The following is a 9,512-nucleotide window of genomic DNA, read 5'->3' as shown; positions in this document are numbered from 1 at the left end:
AAACTGCCCTAGTTCTGTGTAAAATCACTTATTTAAAAAAGAGCAATGGGGGTAAATTCTATTCGAGACAAGGCTTAACGTTTACTAGGAGCCGAGTCTACCTTGGCGCGTCGCGAGCGAAATACTCGCTATTATCCACATCAATTTTTATGATAATCATTACACTTACCATAATATTACTTAAACATTCCATCGGTTTACTTATATATTTACCTAGTAATATAGGTAACCGTAACCAGGAAGCCATACCGCACTGTACACATACCATGTATTTTTAATTCATGGATGTAGGAAATAAGGCTTTTGCAATCAGCTTCAATTGATAAAGGTCACATTTCCTCTTCACGACGCGTGTTAAGTCAGGATAACATCAAAATAAGAGTAGTCAACTTTGAACGGTGCCTATCGCAAACGAGTGAGCAAACGCAAGATAAAATTGTTAAATAAGAAAATATGTAAATTTGAAGGAAGCGAAAATAGGAGAGTCAGGCATTGGATTGCGACAGAATTCATTCATTTCAACCCTGCTGGTTTCTGGGTGAAATTTATGATTGATAATTATCATTGACTTTAATGCGTTTTACTGCTATAATTTAGTTGCAACGGGTAGTTTTCTCGTTGAATTTGAGCTAAACCGCAATTGCCACAGAATTGTTTCAGGGGTGGCCCAGCGTAAAAGGTTTATTTACATAGAATTTATGTTTGATTGTTTATTTCTCTATAAATTTGTGGTGATGTGGTCATTAAATGTTATGTATTTCATATCAAAACTTGTTTGTTTATAATAGTTTTTCGAATTGTTTATTCTATAGAGTGGATTATTTTGGGACCAGCATTTGCATTGGCATTTATCTTGGCTGTAGGAGTCTGTGTTATTAACTGCAAATTCAATTCGAACCTGAAGAAAACGACAAAACTATAAAATTTTAGGGCTCGGCGATCGGGTAACGGATATCCACTAGTAAATGCACTTCATGGTGGTGTGATTAATTATTTAATACCATATTTAAGTTTCGATATATTTAACAATTTTATCCATGAAAGTGTAATCGGTAAAGAAAATTTCCTTTTTTATATGCCACTATTGTGTTGGAATTAATCAAATTGGAGAACCTTTACTGTTTAATTATCGGGCAAAACGAACCTCTTTCCTGACAAACCACAGTCAAATAATTTGATCATCTTTAGTCTGATGGTTTATGTAAAATATTAATTTCAATTCATTTAATTTTTTAAACAGATCTTATCAGACATAATCGGCTTAGCTATTTTGTATATATTTTTAAATCAGATAATTCACCGTTAGCGAGCCTGTAAAGTAAACACGGGTGGAACAAACGGTTCACCACACTAACATTAAAATATTGTAAAACTATTACTGTTTAACTATCGTATAAAACAAGCTCGCGGAGGCGAAGACTTTTCGAATATGCCATAACTTCGTGTGTATTGTAGACAGATCAGAATTATTTTGTCATTTTTTATTTTTGCAGTATAGCCTTTCTAAGACTAGTGTGAGAAACAAGTTCATCCAAACCCCGGTGGTTTCCTTTAACTCTGAACCGTTAATGGGCCGGATGAAGCAGTCATAAGTCCGTCCATGGGCAATAGCTACATTAACACCCCGGCTCGGTACTCTATTGAATAGGAGCAATTAAGAGAAGGGGGCTTACAGGCCCTTGTTTGGCTGGCGACTGGTGGTAATTTCCCTCTTTCGCCCACTGACAGTTGATATTTATTGTTGACAAAGCTAAGAGCAACATTAGTAGCAGACGATGGCCGGCGTTGGCTAAGTGAAAACAAAAAACAAGTTTGCCGGAAACGTCCAAATTTTTGAACTGCGCAATGGAGTCAAAAAATAAGCAGGGGGTGTTTTGGTTTGGTTGGCGTTCGTGGTGCAACCGACCTTCGACTGGTTTTGCTAGACTTTGCTGGCGCCAAGGAGGGGAAAAAGAGGAAAGTGTGAGACGATGTATTATTGGAAAGGATTTTAACGAAGGTAAGGCTAGCAATTTGGTTTTAAATGGATTTTAACTTAATGATTTAACTTCATGTCAAAGGGACCAATATTTTTATTAGCTGAGAAGGGATTTCGGGATATATTTAACATCGAGGGTTGTTGAAGTTTACAACATGCACTCATTGCATAGCCGCTTGAGGGTTTAGGAGTGAACAAACGGAGCGATGTTATAAATAATGAACTAGTAATGTATAAACGATGGCATTAAAATAATATTTTCAAAATATATACAATTAACGAATATTACTAGATTAGTACTGGAGCGACATTTCTGCAAGAACTACAGAAGCTAGATGACACACCTTAGTCAAATGACAGTCGGTTTTAAATGCGGTCGAAATCTTATCTCTAAAGGAGATGACGGAAAGATAAGATTTCGTTGATAAAAATATCTTCAATGCTCTTTTCTTTCAACACTCGCCCTCAAGGAAGATATCGCAGGAGTGAAGAAAACTCAGGTTCTGGCGGTGTTGTAGTATCGGGCCATCTTCGTTTAAACTTCAACGGTTCCCAATGACCTTTCTTCCCGTGAGGTAAGTTGACGTTTACGTGACTAGAGCTTGCCTCTTGTACCGTTTTCGGAAGTATATCGCAGATAAGGAAGACCTTGTTGACTGGTGTGCATGTGCAGCAAGTGTTTTTTCTTGACCTTATTTGTTTTTCAATTTCACAATTTCAATTATCTTTAAAGGCAATGTAATAATATTTGTTAGTGCGAGAAAAATATATACAATTATTTAAACGATCATAACTATTATAGCTTACCTTATAAACAAAAATCAATGATGTTTTATCTTTGCCTATTCTGTGATGGTTTTCAAAGCGTTGAGTTTTCGGATTAAAGGTGCTTAAGTTTATCCTAACTAGTAAACGATGAGGGTGTTCTTACCTCATCCAGTAACAGGCGGCAGTACCATTCCTCGTTAAGCCTTTCCTTTTTGCATTTTAACCAAATTCACATTAATTATTATTTTAATTCAAACAATATTACGGAAACCAGGGGCAAAAAAGATGGGTCTTTTTCACAGATATTCACGAAGATATATCCTTTTAAAAGCACATTCCATAAAAATTCCCTAAAATTTCCAATAACTCATTCAGAATTTAAAAAAAACTCCGTTACGTGATTTTGATGTACAGCGAAATGTGGTGTTTATGTACATTATTAAAAAAATATCAGCTTTTAAAATTGATATTAAGAGTTATTAAGTTGACGTTTTCTCGTAGGAAAGATATTTTAGTGAGCGCACAACGCAGATCTATCTAGAAGCGAGTCTAACTTATTTAAATGAAATCATGAAAGTGATGCAATTTTTTTAATACGGGGTTATTAAAGCTTACCTTCTTTTAACTAAATTTATCTTAGCAACGCCATACAAGTATAAAGAAAATCTTACACTCATAATTTGAAAAACAAATTGGACCTTCGATGGTAATTGTAATTCACCCCGAAAAAGCTCAACTTAATGTCAAGCATTAAATTCCACTTGGTCAACGCAACAATTTAAAAAAAATGATTTAGTAACATAATTTAATATCTAAACTTTTAACAGCTCTACTACCGTACTTTCAAAATTTCGTTAAATCTGCTCAAAATTTAATTCGAATAAGAAATTTCTAAGCTAGTTTGTGATAAAGCCTGTAGCTCTCATTCTTATTAAATGAATAATTTATCTTTAGAAAGTGTTTATTCCCCCGGGCTAGAACTAAAACTATTTAGACTTTTACCTAAGCCTAGTTTTTAAATTTAATTAGCCTTTAAAATAAACACAGTCTATAATGCTAATATTTCATTTATTTATTCTTATTGTATCTTCTTTTTACAGTCCATCTCGAGCTGGGAGTAGATAAAACCTTTGAAATAAAAAATTAGGATTGAATTAATTGCGGTTTTTGTACGATGCTTTTGAGTCTCTGGAGCAAATAAACTGAGTTTTTGGGGTACCAGAATAGATTTCGCGAAACTGTTGACAAATGTTTATAATAATTTGAAATTAACACGACTGATACTTCATGGCTTTTAAAACATTATTTTAATGTTATAAACGTTAAAATTGCGAGCTTTCGGGTACGTGACCCCTTGTCAAGCAATAGGTTAACGGGTTTGACAAAAAGGTCCCGAAGTTTCGTTTATTTTCAAACACTTGCAAAGCCTTAAATCGGTTGGTTTTCAATTGACTACTGGCATAAAAAAACATAAGTATGACGTTTCATTTCAATGATAAGATAAGAGAGCGAGAGCAACTTGTTCGCAATATTAACAAATGGGCAAGGAATAAGTGGTATGAATCGTACACCAAAGTTTATGACATTTTTCCAAAGAACGAACAGCGTATTTTGAATAAAGATAAAAAACTTACTAAAGAGCGTAGTAAACTGGTTAAAAAACGAGGGGTAAGAGAGTCTCAGATAATCTGTACACCGAGTTCATGCATTTAGCACTGTTAAAGGTACATATTTTCAAGAGTTTGCGAGTTCCATTTAGAACTGTCAAAGGTACGGCACTGTACACTGAGTTCGCAGAGTGTCTTACCCCTCGTTAAAAAACTCTGTTTATTGATGCCCTAATGGAATTTGATTGCCTAAGTAGGAGTTTTTTGCGTGCAGTAACAGAAAATTTTGTGAAGAAATATCCCCACGCAATACATGATGAAATACATGGAAAACGAATCGGTAACGGATACGATTCCTTCTTCGCACAAGTATTTAACAAATTAGACAATATAAGGCGATCTGAAATTTTTTTGTCAAATATAAAAAGGAAAAGCTCTGCTTCTGGGAAAAACCTAAAGAAACGGATCAAACAAATGCAACTTTTAATCCAAGCCCAACTGAAGAAAATGCGAGAACCTGTCAAGAAATTTTAGGTGAAATTAAACAGGAACATTTGAAACTCATTGTTGATAATGATAGTCTTTAAGAGAATATGAAAAACGTTATGCATTTCAAGAAGACCTTAAGCCCTTGATTCCTCTGTTAAAGGTAAAATTTTTCTATTTCATTCTATTTCTGTAAGCCATTGCTACCATGGTAAATATTTACACCACTCAAAAGAAAATCATATTCTTGTAGATTGCTTAAAAAGCTATATCTTTTTTCTAGGGCGTATTGTCTATAATATTTTTGATCTACTAAATATTATTTTGCTTTGAATTTTTTCAGGTTGGTACACCTCATAGTGACATTGAAAAGAAGCTGTGAACTCGTCCTTGTCTAACCATCATAGGTATTAAATTTATTGATTGGAATAATAAATCTTTGATCCAGAAGAAAGTTTAAGGAACTCCAATCAATATCTGGTAGCGGTGGATCAAATAATTTTGAATGAACACATCTCCGCTGCCGACTTGTCTATGGGGTTATTTTTTTATTTGGACGGTTTTATGTTTTTAACATCGGTTGATACATCAAAAATCTTTTAAAGGTTTTTGCTACAACTTGCTTGTTTTTGAACACTTTTAAGAACAGCATTACTTTATCTTCAATGTATAATCAAGAATAAGGTAGAATATTTCAGTTTTTTGGGAACTAAAACCTTTATTTGCATTCTTCAGGCTGTTCAGAGTACATTTTGAATAAACCTTAAGTTATATTTTTCAAAAAATCCTTAACTTGGCAAATATTTAACACAACTTTTAATAAGAATGCTTTATTTTGTTTTGTTAAATATGTATTAACTTAATTTAACACATAATCGCCATCTAGCCCTTTTTTACCATACTAAACATTCATAGTGTATTCCCTTAAGCCTTCCTTTTTAAAGTTATGATGTTTTTAATCTCCATTAAGATTCTATTGCCAGTTTTTTAAAGCAATATTGAGATTATTATAGGCTTACGCCTACTTTGAAATATTTCAAAATAAGATCACGCGTAACCGAGCTATAGCTTCAACAGACACTTTAGCAAGTTTTTGTAGCTATTGACAAGGACTGAAAGTGTCTGTCCCACATTTTACCCCAATATGACCTGGTCTCCGATTTCCATAGCTATTTAAAGGTAAGGCTTATCGAGAATATCCAAGATTACATAACGGGCTACATTGTAATGACCAAGTTTTTTATGGGGGAGCCAAAATATTAAGTATTTAATAAATAAAATTATTAAAAAAACAATAAATCCTGATTGATTGAAGTTCTTCGCCTTACATTTATAACTATGAACTCTGTAAATACTAAAACACTTTCTCAACATGATCACAATCGCGAGAGTAAAAGATTGAATCTAGAGATAAACGGATATTGGTTAGTTTCTATTATGATTTAAATGCTGCAGATGTAGCTTAGGTGGTCCTGTTAACTTAAAACTACCACAGATTAATACGATTTTACCGTTTCATAATCTTTAATACGATTAAACGTTTTTATTACAGTACCTGTGAATTGTTAACAGTTAATATTTATATCAGTGTAACGTCGCCCAGTTCAAGACTGTACTAGTACTGCAAGTATTAATGTTCTAAAGTTTCGTGCAACATCTTCTGACCTAGCTCATGGGGATTTTTCGTGATTAGTTAGATATTGATAGATTATTCTAGAAATATGACCTTTTAGAGTGTAGGGCCACTCGAAAAGATCAGTTAACAGTATCGTGTTAATAAAGCCACAAAGTGATGGAAACGGTAGAGTTTTATGTACTTTTGGTGAACTCTTAACTGTGGCGCAATGAGGCGAATGTTGTTGCCGTCAGTTGTACTCAAATCTTAATATGAACATTTTGATTTCTTCAAAAACAGTGAAGTAGAAAAATATGGTAATTTTTAATTTATTTTGAACAGTTAAACTAAATCTAACAGTAATAAAGATACAATGTTTTACCGCTGTTAGCTCTGCGATAAGAAGAGGCGTGGTAACGGTAAAAAATACAATTTGTGAACTGAATAAACGCAATATTAAAAGCAATCGACCCCACTGATTCTGAAAATCAATATTTTAGAAAGTTCGATATTTGGGAAATGCGCGTATTTTGGCGCGTGCCTAAAATTGTGTCACGCAAACAGCTGAAATTGATGGACAACGATACCCCTATTGATATTCTCGAATATCGTTTCTTTGCGATTAACAGTTTTTGAATTAATCGGTGTTTACTGCAAAATCGCCCACAGCCGAAGACTTTTGAAAAAAAGTGTACCAACATTAAAACCGAGTAAAAGCTTCGAAAATTAGGCGCCCGGAAAACGATATGGAAATGCGATGAATGTAAAAATCCAGCCAAAGGTGCAGATAACGCTGTTGAAGAAATAAAACATGGTGACCTACAGCTCCTAATGAATAACGTAAGTCATATTTAAACTAAAATGGTGGCTGTCGATCAAATTCAAACTGAAGTAAAGAAGATTGGGAAAATTGATAAAAAATTTGATAAAATATACATTATTGATACATCTATATATTCAATTCTGTTCTGACAAAATTGATGATTTTAGTAAAACCCTTTACACAGTATGCGATGACGTAAGATTGATTAGAAAAGATAACGATGATTTAAAGATAAAAATAAGGAGCTAGGAGCTAAGTTAATAGATCACGAAAGCAAAATCAATGATCTCGCGCAAGATTAGCTGCTTTTAAATCTGGAGCTAACTGGAATTGAACAAACTAAAAATGAACAATTAAGTGAAATTCTAAAAGCAGTAGCAGGGGAAATAGGTGTAAAATATGATCATAACGAGATTGTGAATTTATATAGACTGCCACAAGGTACTAAGACCCTACCTATTATTAGAATCCATTTTTCTAATAAGAAAGTACGCGACCTTTGGCTCGAGCAATTTAAGGCAAAAAAAAGGCCTTACTGCATACAATATTGGCACTTCCTTAAAAATACTAAACTGTATATGAATGACCACCTAACACCTGCTAATAAAAAATTGTATGCGACCAAGCAGCTAGCCAAGGCCAAACAATATAAAAACTTATGGACCAATGATGGCAAAATATTTCTACGTAAAGATGATAACCAAATTGCTATTCGAATAAAATCGCTAAACGACCTTAAACAGCATTAAACATATATTTAGTTTATATACTTAAACTATTTACTTTCTATGGAAATTTAGAATACTAAAACATTTTCCACCATTGAATATGCAAATTTATCTACTAATGACTCTCATCTTAAAATATTTAATTAAAACATAAAAAGTTTAAATAAAAACTTCGATGTCTTTCTACTAACCCTAACGCACCAAAAAACATTTCCAAATAAAAGTTTTGACAAGGAAAAGATCCAAATGTTTTTGATATACCAGGTTACAATAAATTTTGTACTACAAAGTTTTTTAATCAAAACGACGGAATTACTGTTTATGTAAATGATATTTACAATGTTACTTGTGATGAAATTAGTGTAGGAGTCTCAGGGTGTCTAAGATTAGACGTATCGTGTGAATCTTGGACTCAGCCAACCAGATATCTCGCAATATATAGATCTCCTAATTCTGATATGAAAAATTTTCTACTTGGCTTTGAGGCCGAAATATCGCATTATAGTAACATAAATAATATTGTATTACTGGGTGACATCAATATTGATATTTTGAAAACTGTAAATGCACTAATAAACGAATATTTAGACATTCTTGCCTTTTATAGCTACATTAATTGTATAAATGATATCACAAGGTCATCTGGTACTTTAATGTCATGTTTAGACCACATATTTGTTACGTTGAGCTCGAATTTTGTTGTAAGTTCATATATATTAAATACCAATATTATGGACCATTCCGCAACCATCATAGAGTTATCCATCGCTAAAAACAAGGTTATTTCTTGTAATAAAAAAGACAGCTATGAAAAGATTACTGTTGATTATGATAAATTAAAAATGCTGTTGAGTTTGAAACTTGGGAAAATGTATATAATTCTCAGGACGTCGATAGTGCTTTAAGTCGTTTTATAGGTAACATTAAATTTTATTTGGGGTTGGCTAATATTAATTAATTAATTAATTAATTTTTTGAAAGACTAAAAATAATCAATTAATTGTTCGCTATCTGGAATTAACTATCGGGAAATGTTTGTATTGGCCGTTTAAATACAACCCGTTGAATATTTTCGGTGTGCTTATAGGGGGTGTGCTAGGGTGGCATTGCCCCTCCCTGATATTTTACTTCATATGAACTACATTAGAAACGTCCTGATCAATTTCATTGTATTGTTTGAATGCTATTTTCACAATTATGCAAGAGCTAAATCGATTTAAAAAAATCAATTGGACGCGTTTTTGCCCTTGTAAAAAAAACAATTTTCCCAGCCCTCTCGGACATTGACATTCCTGCACTTGTTAGCATAGCAAAGTTATTATAAGAGAAAGGGGTTGTCCCACTGGTGAATGAGAATTTCATTCTCATTCACCAGAAGGACACAAAGCTGTTGCCTGGCTCCCGCCGTTCACCAGCTCCTTTCCCCCATTGCTATCCCCATTCACTGGATACCTTATCTCTCTCGTTCACCATCTCCTTTCCCCCATTGTCTCATTCACCAGAAGGA

General features: G+C 33.4%; 1 long non-coding RNA gene across 3 annotated transcripts; it reads left to right on the top strand.

The window, feature by feature from the left end:
- Positions 1-558: 558 nt before the first annotated feature.
- LOC149933858 (uncharacterized) lies at positions 559-5,481 on the top strand. Of its 3 annotated transcripts, XR_016482340.1 has the most exons (5): positions 559-679; positions 813-1,999; positions 2,061-2,209; positions 2,271-2,553; positions 3,847-5,481. It is a non-coding gene; the product is annotated as an uncharacterized LOC149933858 (long non-coding RNA). The 3 variants fall into 3 exon arrangements; XR_016482341.1 differs by lacking the exon at positions 3,847-5,481 and having other exon boundaries at positions 2,061-2,204; positions 2,271-3,662; XR_016482339.1 differs by lacking the exon at positions 3,847-5,481 and having other exon boundaries at positions 2,271-3,662.
- Positions 5,482-9,512: the final 4,031 nt, after the last annotated feature.

Source organism: Leiobunum rupestre, chromosome 7 (genome assembly GCF_980474605.1).
Source record: "Leiobunum rupestre chromosome 7, qqLeiRupe1.1.hap1, whole genome shotgun sequence".
NCBI classification, from domain to species: domain Eukaryota; kingdom Metazoa; phylum Arthropoda; class Arachnida; order Opiliones; family Sclerosomatidae; genus Leiobunum; species Leiobunum rupestre.
Note: the sequence above shows the minus strand (reverse complement) of the source record. Positions and strands in the feature narration are given on the sequence as shown.